The sequence below is a fragment of the Scardinius erythrophthalmus genome (genome assembly GCF_964197995.2).
Source record: "Scardinius erythrophthalmus genome assembly, chromosome: 22".
Lineage (NCBI taxonomy): Eukaryota > Metazoa > Chordata > Actinopteri > Cypriniformes > Leuciscidae > Scardinius > Scardinius erythrophthalmus.
In genome coordinates this window covers 18,996,641-19,011,480 of record NC_138242.1, presented here as the reverse complement: position 1 = coordinate 19,011,480, position 14,840 = coordinate 18,996,641, and positions in this window count along the sequence as shown.

The following is a 14,840-nucleotide window of genomic DNA, read 5'->3' as shown; positions in this document are numbered from 1 at the left end:
ACACACACACACACACACACACACATCATTCATTAGGTTTTATAACGAGTCAAATTAACGCAAAAGGACAAAGTTTCCTTTTCTATTGAAGCTCCAAAGGCGATTCCTGTGACATTTCCCTGTCGACTACAAATGCGGCACAAATGAAAGCATTTTACAATCAGGCTCAAGCGGACCACGAGCTCTCAAATTCCTAGTGCAGGAGGTCCGAGCAGCTCTGCGGTGAGGGATCGGCTTTCATATGCGCGCTTTAACGCAAAGCGTTCTCTTTGTTCCCCTCCTGTCTACCCCTTTCTATAAGTTTTTATTTGTATCGCTTTGCTTTTCTGCTTGAAACAAATAGCCTGCGCACGAGGTTCTCTTCGAAACACACTCTCTCACACACACACACACACACACACACACACACACACACACACACCCCTATTTCTACACATATACTTATTTTTTATTAAAACACTTATTCATTTATTGTCTGATTATTTGTTGCTGTTTTTGTGTTTATGTTGGTTGTAGGTTAATTCCAGTTTTACAAATCTGTGCCCATCTGTGTAAAAAAAAAAAAAACGCACATAAACAAATGCACATTATAAACTGAATTACACCGCAGAGAGAAATCATATCTAGGTCTCTCATATCTTCTCTCTACAACTCAAGACATTATTTCAACCCCCATCTTACAACACTCATTACCAAAGAGAAAGTGGTGTTGCTGCCCTCCTTCCTCTTCTCTCGGTAGGCCTCTCCAATGCTACACCAGGGGACTGGGGTGCTCTGATTGACAGGCCATGCTTTGTGTTTCTCTGCTCTTTAGAAGCACTGCTGCAAACGGACGGATGGCTCACTGCATGCATGCCCCTGACCGGACAACCTCGTGTTCAACAAAACAAGATTGAGCAAGCTACTCACAACACATAATGCAGCATGCTTTGTTTGTCTTTCGAGTGTTTAGTTTTGGTCAAATAGCCTATACAAATTTAAAATGAAAGATTTATTTATTTATGTTTTTGAACATGTCCAATGAAAATGTAATTCTAATCTAAAAATTTATTTTATTTTTTAAAAGTTTATTATTATAGCATATTATATAATATCCGTCAGCCTTTGAAACTGTAGTTAATTGACATTTAAAAATGAATAAAATGGATATTTAGATTAAGCTCATTTCTAAAGGGATTATTTTTCCCATCGCCAAACTTGGTACAAAAAATGAAGCAAACGTTTGAGCGTGCACTGCATGAATTTCAGGTGTAGTCTAAAAGCAGTAGTGGAAAGGTTTCCCTGCTTCCCCTCCTCCTCTGCCGGGTCTCTGTGGGGTTACCTGCACCGCCTCAGGTGTCTGTTTGCTTGACCCAGTCCACACAATCTGCAAGGTGTCACTTGTATGTCCACGAGTCACACTGCACAAATTCAAGCACCGGGGCTTTGCGACAGAGGAAAGCGGATGTCATGTTTAAGCGAGGAAGAGCTCTGAAATGGTCATTATAGGCCTCGAGGATCGAGGAAATCAAGCATTCACAAGACAGTTTTCTTCGCTAACAATATTTCCCTCCGAATGTTGATTTTAAGCTGGTTTGCAGGAATGCGTTCCATTTTTTCCAGATATGGGCTGATTTTTGTATTGTCTGTTGTCAGCAGTCCTCTTAAAGGATTGCTTAAATCTCTCAGATAGCCAACACTGGTATTGGATATGAATGTATGTGTATGGATATCCATGTGTTAAAGGGAGAGTTGTATATTTAGCTGCATGTTTTGTGGCTAATAATATTCTGTTGCCAGACATTGCTTGTCTTATGATTTTGGTGCATATTATGTGCAAGCTCCAGGAGATCTCTGAAACCTGCTCTCTTCTCTCTTGCTCAGTGACAAAAGCTGCACTTTTTTTCTCTGGTAGTCAAATCCAACATCCCCTCTGACTCAATATCCTCTGCACTTCAGGTATTGATCCTCTACCCTGCGTGTGTGCATGCATTTCCCTGCCATCCCTTGCTTTTTAGCCATCTCTCTCTCTGTCTGTCTGTCAGAGACCGGGGAGTGATGAAATCTCTCTGTCCCCGTGGCAACAGGCGGCACGTGGATTGAGGCCAGTGCTAGCAGATGCCTGATCTATGATAATGTCCATTGATAGGAAAATCAATGTAGCATTGATTCTCGGCCTAGTGTTCGGAGAGTATTGGAAGTGGAAGTAAAGGGGGGGGGGGGGGGTATAATAAAACGAGGTGGCGAATGAGTTATCAGGAATATAGTGAAAAAGTAAATCTGGTTTAAAAACACCAGAGAAAGAAAAAGAGAGGGACTAACTGGGAAAGAGACGGACTTGTATAGTAACTCTTTTAGGCTCAGTAAATGGTAACATGTTCAGAAACCCTATGGATTGAAATGGAGAGAGGATTTAAATGGAATTTGAAGGGAGAAAGGATTAAAAAAAATCAATTTCCTCTGAAGCTGAATCACTTAATGATGATCTGGAGAAGTTTGAATTTTTCTGCTAATTGCCTGTTCCCTGAACATGCAGGTCAGTACTTCCACTACTGGGTCAACAGACCATTTCACTTAATTGGTGGAATATATTTTTTAATTCAGTTCATACTCAGGAATTGAGTTGAATTGAATTGAATTGAGTGGATCGTAGGCATTTCTAGCTAAGGGTACGTTTACACGACAATGATGTAATAACTGAAAAGTTTTTTCTTCACGTTTTTTTTGCGTACAGACTAGGCTACAACGTTGTCTAAACCATCCTCGTTCACACGAATCCGCGAAAACAATAAAAAACGCTGTATTATTCATGCGAGGCCAGTAGTTGGCGATGAGTGAGCATGTAATACGCATGACGTCACCATTTTCACAATTTCACGTTTTTGTAGTTTACGCGGAGACGGTAACATCATCGTTTTCAAAAACGCACATTTTGAAACTCAAGCCGATCTCATGGTAACTCGTAAGTTTTTGATGAGGTGGCTAATTCGTATGAATTTGTAGGCTACGATTTGAATCATACGAATTCGTAAGAATTAAAAAAAAAAAGTCACCAGGAAGTGGTGCCCGCCCCTAAATTTGCCCGTCACTGGGGTCTAAACAAATCGTATAAAAACGTAGGCTACAAGTGAGGTCGTATGAGTAGGCCTAAGGGCATACTAAATTCGTACAGATTAGCCACAAGTTTGTGTTTTCAGGCCCCCAAAACAGTGTTATCGTGTAAATGAACGGCCAAATCGTACAATTGTTTTTACATTTTTAGTAGAAAATATAAACAGCCCCTATAATGGAGGCAGATCTCAGATAGTCACAGCCTCCTCCGAGACACACGTCATGAAGAGAAGAGATGTCGTTTCAAGAGGGAGGGGAGGTTAACAATTACAATTAAAGATTATGAGCACGTATGAATTTTTAAAAAATAATGATGTGCACGGATAACGGATTTCAACATTCTGTAGAAAAATAAGAATAAGAATGGTCATTTTTGATTTCATGGTGACTTTAAAGTAGTTGTGCCATTATTATCTATGTCTTTCTTTCTGCACATTTACTATATATAAAGTTTCTTTGTCTGTGTGATTGGGAAAACAGAAGTTGCTGTGGAGAATAGCAGGATTGCGTGGCATCTTGATCACTATGGCGACGCATGGACAGTCTCCCCGCTGCACACTCTCTCCCTCCCCACTTATGAAGTGAAAATGGGTACCATAGCAACGGCACACACTGTTTACAATATGTACTCTCACTTCGTCACTGGCTGTTGATGGCTTCAATTTGCATGTACATTTTCCACAAGCATAAAAGATATATAGAGATTCTTTGAAGAATGAGGGAAGGCTCTTTGTCCTACACTGGCTATTAACAAGAATTACAATTGAAAAAAAAATAAACATACGCTTATCTATGTTTTTATAAAACCAGGATTAGATTTTATTTAGAGATGCTTTATTCTAAATCATAAATTGGAATTGAATAATAAATAGGCCTACTTAAAGCCGTCAATTAATTGTTGATATAAACATAAAACCAAACCAAAACCAAAGTGTTTTTGGCAGAATTTTTTAGTAGACTTTCCTACTTTACTTGCTATTTTACAGAGACAGTCAAACAATATTTTTGCCTATTAAGTAAAAAAATAATCGGGGAGTGGGGGGTGGGGGGTGGGGAATTGTAGGATTCTGGCAGCTCACTGGACCTCACGCTGGGGACGCTGTAGGGAAATGGATCCCTTACCAGGAAATCTATTAAATTATGGCACACCATCGTGCCAGGCTTGGAGCCACTCTCTGTTTTTAAAAATTCCTTATTAGCTGTAATTCAAAAATTATAATCAACATGGCTTGAATATAAAATGGATAATAGTAAGAATAATGACGGTAATAATATAAGTGCCAGGCAGGCAGCTGGTATGGGTCTGAATAGTGTTGAAGCTTCTCGTGCTCTGCTCAGCCTGATGGTTAATCTAGCACTATGTCCATCGTAGGGTTCTGCCCCTAGGGGGAAAAGCAGGGAGGGAGGTGGAGAGGCGAAAAGAGAGGGACAGATATAGATAGAGGGTGTGCATATACAGAGGTTTCAGGAGTGTGTGGGGTGGGGGGGGGAGGTTAATTTGCACATATTAAAGAGGGCAGAATTTCTCATTAAAAAGAGATTGAAGTTGATATATGCCGGGTTGTGCCTGACACACTGTACATTCTGATTGTGATAAGTCCTTGACAGAACAAAGAGGGCCCTCCCCTCTCCGGTGACCACAAAGACTGCCGTAGTAGTCAAGCCAAGCATTAAAATACTGAACAGTGGAGCTCATGATAACATGATTTTAGCGTGATTAACTGGTTGCACTTTATTTTACAGTATGTGTACTTACAATGTACTTACCTAAGAAAGTACTGGAAGGTAACTACATGTTAACATAAGTTACACATGTAACTACACATAAGTTTAGGTTTAGGTTTAGGGGTAGGTTCAGGGTTATTACCTAGTTATTGTAATAACTACACTGTAAAAAATATATATATTTTCATAATATATTTGTGGGGGGAAAAAGTGCTAGCTTACCAATTAACTTATTAACCTTTTCTGTGTAAAGTTATATCCAATTTTACACTTCCTTGCAATGGCAACGTAACACCATAAACCGTGAAATGACTGTAAAAGCGATGATTTAAACAGCGATACTTCATGTAAATGCTTTTCTAAGCTTCACATTTCAGGTTTACATTTTTTATTGATTTGTTCCTATAATTTGAGCAAGACTCTAAACAGGTTTTAACCTGCTGTCTGGTGGTAATGCGTTTTTATGTCTTATGATTGTTTACTTCAAAAAAATTTGGACAAAAAAAAAGCAGTTTTTGGCTGTACACTTAATTTTCACATTGGAAAATGTTTTTATTATTTCACGGGCCTATAATTGTACAAGTAATACATCTGTTATTTTGTTTGAGATGCAGAGCTTTGGAAATGATCCAATCAAAACAGCCGTTTTCTAAGGGCCCATTACCACTCTCCAAGATGATTTTCATTATAAAGCAGTTATTTAAAATTAACCTCAGTGCTAATCCACGTTAAAAAATAAATAAATCAATACTTGTCCTACCATGACTGTAACCAGTTAATTGCAGTTTCAAAACAGACTCACTGAACCTAGTTCATTAAAAACCCAAATTTGGCCGCTTTATTTCTTCAAGTCATTTTATATTACAAGTTATGCAATCAAATCCTAGATGGGCCTTTCACATATTGTGGAGAAAGGCTATTCCAGCCTGGGCCTCATTGTTTCTGAGCTGAAAAGCAGCATTTCTTTCTCTCGATCCCTCTCCCCGGACTGACGGTGGCCATTATGTGTCCTGTGCTGCAGCTTGATGCAGACAAAGCACAGCAAACACCACTAATTGTGGGTGTTGTGTAGCTGCCAGTGTTCGTACGGCCCCTCTCCCTTAACCTAAGCACGGTTTCTCTCCCAGCAAACCTAAAAGCATCAAAACCATTCACACTCTGAAGAACATAAAACACATTCACATTTTGTTATCTTTTGTCTTGGACTTGATTTGGTCCCTGTCTCTCATGTGTCCAACACCTGTAGTAACAAACTTTCCGATCACGTTTAATAAAACATAGCGAACGAGGGAAGACACAGAGATCGTCTTGGTCAGCTAATCCTTCAAAACAAGTGTCCTCCACTCTGCAAAATACTGGCCATGTGGCTCAACAGATGTCTAATGCCAAATAACTAAAAGGCAACACAACTCACCAGACTCCTTTTTTATCATATGAAACTGATTGAGAAAAGATGTAGTGGACTCCAGAGACTTTAGAATCTGATTTGTGTGCTTGTTTATATTTTTATTTATGTGTGGTATGAACTTGATTTCTGTGCTTCTTTCAAGTCGCGGTGCTGTTATAGGCCAGGGAGTTTGTGGGAGGTCTCGGCACTCATAGATTACATTGATAAATGCACACCTGACATTCGATGACCTCATCCTTTTTATATGTCAGCCTTAGGTTGACCATATTTTTATTTAAATGGAAAATGCTTTGGAATTTACAGGGGTTTTGAATAACAGAGCAGTTGCCATACAAGGTACATTCCCTTATCTGAAGAGATGGCCTATATCTTAAGTTATGTTATGTGGTAATCCCACTCACTTATATAAGATGAAAGGAATTTTTACTTTAAATCTACTTTAATCAGGTGCAACGTTTAATATAGCCTATAATGTAATATTACAAAGTTCAGACTTTATAATAGGCAACTAGAACCGTTTGCTTACTATCTCTAAATGCTTCTTGTAAAAACGCCAGTGAAACGTACGACTACATCCTAAAAATACACAGCATTGTTTAAAGGCATAACATTTCACAAGAGTAACACGCTAGAGGTATACTTCACACACACACACACACACACACACACACACACACACACACACACAGCGCGCGTTTGTTATTCTATCATGGTGAGGACTTTCGGTTGACTTGTTGTCCATCCAATATGTTTATAAACCTGTTTGTTTAATGTGTTAAAACTTAGGTAGAAGACGCCACGTGTAGCCCTACTATCATAGCCTACCTGGTGCCATAATTCAGCTGATGAAATAGATATTTTGAAGAGAGTGAGTTTGTCCCTCGCATATTTTCATTCGCAAAAGAAAAAAAATTCAATATGGCGTCTATACGCCGAATGTCATAGGCCTACAGGCTACTCCCAGCTAACAATTTAACGTTCTGGGAACGTTCTGGGAACGTTAGTTTTTGGTTCCCAGAACGTTCTGGGAACGTTCCTAAGAACGTTCCCTATTGGTTAGCCAGGAAAGTTTTCTTTACGTTAATAGAACGTTCCCTATAGGTTAGGGGAACGTTCCCGGAACGTTGCCGAAAGGTTCCCAGAACGTTCCCGAAAGGTTCCCGCAAGGTTCTCGTAACGTTCCCGGAAGGTTAGGGGAACGTTCCCGGAACGTTGCCGAAAGGTTCCCAGAACGTTCCCGGAACGTTCTCCTAACGTCTACACATCCTGATATGCCTGTACACAAATTATAGGTCTACAAACATATTCTACATTGTTTATTGTTCAAACACTTAAGAATCCTATGAATATATTATTACAATAAATTGAATTTACAGAAACTATCATTAATAAGTAAATCAATCAGTTTGTATTAAATAAATAAATCAGCACACAATCCATGTTTTTGTTGATTCATTGTTTAATTATCAACCTAAAATAAGTCATTAAAAACAGTGTTAGCAAAATGTATTCAGGAACAGTAATTTACATTTAATATTTCAAACATGAATATATTTCAATAAATAAAACTGCACAAACATTTTAATTAAAACTATCTTTTGCAAACTGTAGCCTATAACTTTGGCTAAAAAGTTGAAAAAAGTATTTATTTATATACAATATACATGAATGTGCCAATCTTCACACCGCTCAAAACATTTAAACTCCCAACACCATCTGCAAATTTAACAAGAAAATAAAAAGACAACGTGTTACATGGACACACAATCCCATGCCAAAATTCAAGCCCTGTAATGGCAGTAATATTCATCTGGAGCAAATGAAAAGAGTGAGGTGGGATTGTGTGTCACAAGCTGTAGGAGATATGAGAGCACGAGCGCTGCTGGTATCATGTATTTATTCAGATATTTCAGCATCAATGTGTATAGAAAAATGTATATATTTCAAAACACTACATTGCATTTATTTATATTGCACTATTTATTATTTCAGACTACAAATCAAAAAAGGAATGTTTTATATAGGGGTAAGGATACCCATTAAGCCTCTCTCTCTGAAGTCAAATAAAAAACAGAGAAAATATTTAAGTCTAGTGAACTCTGACCTGCGAATTCGCTCTACCTTTTATGTATAAGTCTCACCTCCAATGAAGAATTTGAAAACCTGTAACTGCTGTGTTGTTTATGAGAAAGAAAGTGAAAAAAAGTTTGAAACTGCTATCAATTTTTTTTTTAATCTCTGTGACTTTACACCTACAAATTCCACTGTCACAGGTGCTCAGTTTTGCTATAATGAAACCCTCACAGAACATGGTAATAATCAGCCATCCATGCAAAAGCAAAGGTCGGTGTAGTTTACAGGTACATCTGTCCAGGCCAACGTCTGATGCCTTGATGCCTTCCGCTGGAACCTGAAATAAAAAAAATAGTACAGTTCAAAATCTATCATACATACATCTCATCTGGTATCACAAATTATCATTCCAGGTTCACTTTAAGATATGCTCAATATTAGTGCTGCACGATATTGAAAAATTTAGAGTTTATTTAGAGATATCAGCCGTATGGTTTAGTGCATGCGCTAACGGCTCCAGGTTTGTATCTGGTAAATTACCCCACTAATAATGCCCAGAATGGTACCAAACTACTACAGTAGTACAAATAGGTTCTGTACTCATTAAACGAGGCATTGGAAAGTTTGTAAGTACATCAGGAGTTTATTTAAATAACACTTGCCTGACGGCGAATGCTACTGCTGATGTTGACGTCACTTTATGAGTACAGAACCTATTTGTACTACTCATTTTCCCCGACATAGAGCAGACCGGCACACAACAAAAACTGCTGTTCGGATGTTCCCTTTTCTGATATTTTAGCCTTCGTGACATTTTAATTAAAACAGAAGTAAGAATTTTAGTGTAATAAGCAAAAATTAACAGTAAACTCAGAGATCACCTACCGCTGCAGATGTGTACGGAAGTGAAAAGCGGAAATGCTTAGACCTATTTCCGGTTCAACCGCTGGGCGCTCCTCATAACCCCTATTGGGGGGATTTTGTAGAGGAGTGAACCTGCATAGAAAATTACAATAGATAACAAGCATAGATAAATACAATAGAAGAAAAACACAGTTGAAATAAGCAGTGCATTATGTTTTTGAGTTAAATCTAACTTATAAGGTACAGAAATTGATTTATCAAAATGTAAAATAAGTCTTCAGTGTAAAAATAAAATAACTATAAAATTAATGTATCTTTGCTAAAGCTACAAGTCATTTTCTCTTTTGATGTTTGATCACCATTGGCAACACAAACAGCTGCGGGTACGTTAGGCTGTTGTCCCTTTAAGACGAATGTGCAGCACTAATATAAATGACACGCATCCGTTTTCTTTCTGTTTAAAACACAAGACAAAAGGAAACTCGCCATTTTGACTTCATTTTGCGTGCACGTGTCTGTAAAAAAAAAGTGAAAGAGAACTGAATTCGGCTAAACTCACCTTCTTCATTTACTGACTGTGGATGGCATCAAGGTCTTGTCCTGAAGAATACAGGGCCAAACAATAGGGATTTTATCCCATCTGGTAACAAGAGCAAAGCCATAACTTTAAGAACTCTACTGATATATTTACCCCCTGATATTGCATTGGGGATATCAATTCAAACATTTTTAAAGGCTAAGAGTATGAGCCACAGCTGCCCAAGATATCAAGGGGTTGCAAATTAGTCATGGCTATAAACCTGTATGCATGGCATCTACTTTGTATTTTTTATAAAGCAATGTTCTATGCATTTGTCCCTGTCAAATAAACATTAAATAAATAAATCTGTGAAAAATAACTGCCTAAAGTTGTCGACCCCCTGAACCGCATTTAAAAGTACAAAGAATTTCAGTATTGATCAATAAAAAAAATACATAAATACCTTTGAGTTGGACAGTATGGTGTCAGTCTCATTGGCCAACATAATTCAAAACAGACCTAAAGAAATAAAATAAAATATAGTAATCATCAGGATATCATGTTATCATAATAGTTAAATGAATTATTATAACTATGACCATTATAATATTGTATTTGTCGCCTATTATTTAGCTGATTATTTAGCTTACAGGCTTCTCAAGGACAATCTCACTGAAAAAACTTGGGGTTAATGATTTTAAAATGTGAGACTTATTTCAAAAGCATAAATCTTACAGACCCCAAACCTTTGAACAGCAGTGCACTGCATGTTTGAGGTGGTTTTGCTTACTAGTCATATGGTTCATAGAGATTTTCTTGGACAGGGAGTGCAGCAGGCCATCACAGCATGATGATCTAGGAACATAACATGCTGTTTGTCACAGAGCCAAAAATATTACATGTGATAGGTTTATTACAAGGAACCAAGCTAGAACAGAGGTGAAATGCATAAAAGATAAATATATACAAATCTTAAGATAATATATTGTGAAATAAATGCATATGGAATTATCATCATGATTAAACAATAACTCACCCCTTGTTGTAGAGTTTTATTTTTTCTCTCGCTATTCTGAAATCACATTTTAGCAATATTGGTAAGTGACGTCACTGATTAAGTTAACAATACAGTGCATTCTTTTAGGTTAGCCTAAATAAATTAGCTTACTTCCCATTGACAAATTACCAGCAAAACTATCAAAAACTGTTATCTACACTAAATATGTGTTTAAAAACCCAAACTTTCATAAATAAGACCTCAACTTAACGTAACTTAGGCCTAACGTTGTCTTTTGAAAACGGTTAGCTAGCGTAGATGCTAACGGACTTTTTCAAAGACATAAAACCATTTTTTTAAAATAAATATTTAACAGAAGCGTGTCAATTACACGTAAGAAATGTGTCAGGGGCGTTTGTGTGTATTATTTGTGAGATTTTGTTGTCTAAACTTACCTGAAAGCAGTGTAACCAACAGCGAGAGACGGGAGTTTTGTTGTTTGTCAGTTGTCGATGACGTTTCCATCTGCTCTCGCGCAGCGCACGTGCTCCAGTGTTTGATCACGCGCATGCGCATTAAAACACTTCAAAGTCACGCAGCATTTAACATATAGAATTAAAATATATAACATAATTTAAAATATCATTAATAAAAAGTTATTGCGAATAGATCTGAACGTTGTTGGTTATCTTATAACCTTAGGGGACCGTACTGACGACGTTGTCAGTTGAATCTGCCTGTTAATAGTAATATAAAAATAATAACCTGCAGAGAACATTCTCAGAACGTTCTCTTTAGGTTATAAAAATAAAACCTAAAACCTGCAAGGAAACGTTCTGGGAAGGTTCTCTTTAGGTTATAAAAATTAAACCTTAAGATAACCTACAGGGAACGTTCTGGGAAGGTTCTCTTTAGGTTATAAAAATTAAACCTAAAAATAACCTACAGGGAACGTTCTGGGAAGGTTCTCTTTAGGTTATAAAAAATAAACCTAAAAATAACCTACAGGGAACGTTCTGGGAAGGTTCTCTTTAGGTTATAAAAATAAAACCTAAAAATAACCTGCAGGAAACGTTCTGGGAAGGTTCTCTTTAGGTTATAAAAATTAAACCTAAAAATAACCTGCAGGGAACGTTCTGGGAAGGTTCTCTTTAGGTTATTAAATAACAACCTGCAGGGAACGTTCCCAGAACGTTCTCTTTAGGTTATAAATTTAGACCTAAAAATAACCTACAGGGAACGTTCTGGGAACGTTCCCTTAATGTTATAAACATAGATCCTAAAAATAACATACAGGGAACGTTCCCAGAACGTTCTTGTTTGGTTCCCAAAAAAATAACCAAATGGGAACCAAACGGGAACGTTAGGGGAACGTTCTGTGTTTGCTGGGCTGCTACAATTCAAAATATTAGCCTTCAGCGCGACCGGTTTAAGTGTAACAAATCGATTATAATTTTATGTATTTAGATTTAATTTATTTCGATTATATTTTTATAATTGTAATAATTTATACATTGAATTTAAAATAATTCATTCATAAAAATCAAGTTTCACCTGTCAACTTGAATTCAACTGCCCCCCTCTTCACCCAGATGCACCTCTGGTTAGCCTACTTCTGACTATAATCTTTCTACACAATACACACTTCTCGGAGTTCCCTCTAAAATGAGCGTCAGTCCTGTCGATGTTCTCGTTAATATGCTCCGAATCTTCCTTTCGCTGGTTCCATAGCAACGCATAATCTGCTTCTTATACTCAGGTAACCTGTAATGGTCTTCTACTGGGGTTACCGGCCACATACAGCGAACGGGCATCTCTCTCTGGGAGTTAAAGGGTTGAATAATTAATGAAGTCTCCTGAGATGTGCAGTGGCCCAAAGCAGCCCCTGTCCATGACATGCATGTTCACTGCACGGTTTAAAATGAAAGGGCCTGCTTCCTTAACACACACACACACACACACACACACACACACACACACACACACACACACGCACGCACGCACGCACACACACACACACACACACACACACACACACACAGAGAGAGAGAGAGAGAGAGAGAGAGAGAGAGAGAGAGAGAGAGAGAGAGAGAGAGAGAGAGGTTTCGAAACTCGGTTTCGCTATATGGCCTCCTCATGCATAGGCGTAATGATTTTTATACTGTACAAACTGTATTTTATATCCTCTAACTAACCCTACCCATACCCCTACACCTATCACAGAAAACTTTCTGCATTTTTTTAATTAAAAAACAAAAAAAAAACAAAAAAAAAACATAATTTAGGCTAGGCTATAGGCTGACATTTGGTCCCCACAATGCAATATAAACCTGTACACACACACACACACACGTATGCACGCACGCGCGCGCGCAAGCACACACACACACACACACACACACACACACACACACACACACACACACACACACACACACACACACATATCCTCTCTCATGAGAGTGGCTCCGCAGCATAATAGTGACAGCTGATTCTAACTCACATTTCCATAATTAACAAGCTAGCGGCAGGTGAGCCTATCACTGCATGTCTCTCCTGACCCAGAACAAAATGAATAGCTCTTCTTGTATCAAGAAATTATATGCAATTTACTCCTTCTCTGGTACATTATAGGGAATAAGAATAATTTAAAGTACACCCCACCCCCTTTTTGACTATTTTATTAATTATGATGGGGGCTGCTCAGATAATGAACTGATATCTATTTTTATCCGATTAATACATGATGTTCAAAGATAGTCTGTCACATTTATCACGTTTGCCGGAATTATCATTTATCGTGCAAAGGAGGATGGTTTATAAAAAAAAAAAAAAATCCTAATTGTATTTTTCCTTCAACTTAATTTTTTTACATATATAGGCTTAGTAAATTCAATTTTACTATAATTTCGTTTTGTTAGAGAACACAAAACATCTTAAGAATCTGTTATTTACTAAGCCACACACACACACACACACACACACACACACACACACACACACACACACACACACACACACACATATATATATATATATATACACACACACGTGTGTGTGTCTGTGTGTGTTCTTAAATTACTGTAACTGTACTCTTAATATACTCTCATTAAATCGTTTATTGTTAAAATAGCAGCTTATTAAAATCTGTTTGTCACCATAAAATGTACTAAAAAAAAACAACTTTATGCACAATGTAAAACCATATGATGACATGAAGTTCCTCATATTTGGTCTTTCCAGCAGCTGTTGCCTAATAACAACAAATATTCAGAGCAAAGACCATCAGGGTAACACACAATAGAATAATGCAAAAGGAGAAAATGCAACCTCCAAATTTCCCGTAAATTATAAGGTAGCCAAGCCTATACGTTATGCTTTAAAATTTACTCAATATTTTTAAGTGTAAAAATGTTTCACCAATAAAATTAAGTTTATCCCAGTAATAGTTTTTAGAGTGTACTTCAAACATCGTACATCTAGCCTCATTTTTTTTTTTTTTTTTTTACAAAAATTTACAGTAAAATTACGTCTTTTGAAATAGTCCACTTTCATTTTACGATACGTTTTTTTTAATTACTAATAATTCTACAGTGTTCTTCCGTTGTTTTCTAACAGCTTTAATGGTCCGCATAAATATCATAACCATACAGCCGTTTAGCTAGGCTATTTGTCTTTTGTAGCCTAAAACATGCATACGAAAATGCACGTGTATTTTCTCTATTATACCTCACTGATTAAGTTCATATCCTGTCATAATATTCTACATTTATGGATAATTATCAGTGTTTCAGCGTGCGTTTTGGAGCCGTTCTCTCGCGGTGGCTGAGCTCCTGTTCCTCGCTGCTGTTCAGCCCCGGCTGCGGCAGTGAAAATCAGCACACACCGCTGAGAGGCCTGCTGTTACCGAGCACTGAGGAAGAGTGTGTGAGCGTGCAGACCCCGACCGAATGAAAACGGCCGAGAAATAAACGGATTGTGAGTAGAAACACGTTTGTGTTTATGTACAAGTTATTTATGGATATGATGGAAAGATAGGTTTATGCAGCCAATATGTGACATTATTGATTAGAGCGATTTACTTCCAGTTAGGACATGCTTCCTGTGCCGTGTGCTCCTGTGCTGAGCCCAGAGACAGGGTGACAGGGCAGATTAATATCACG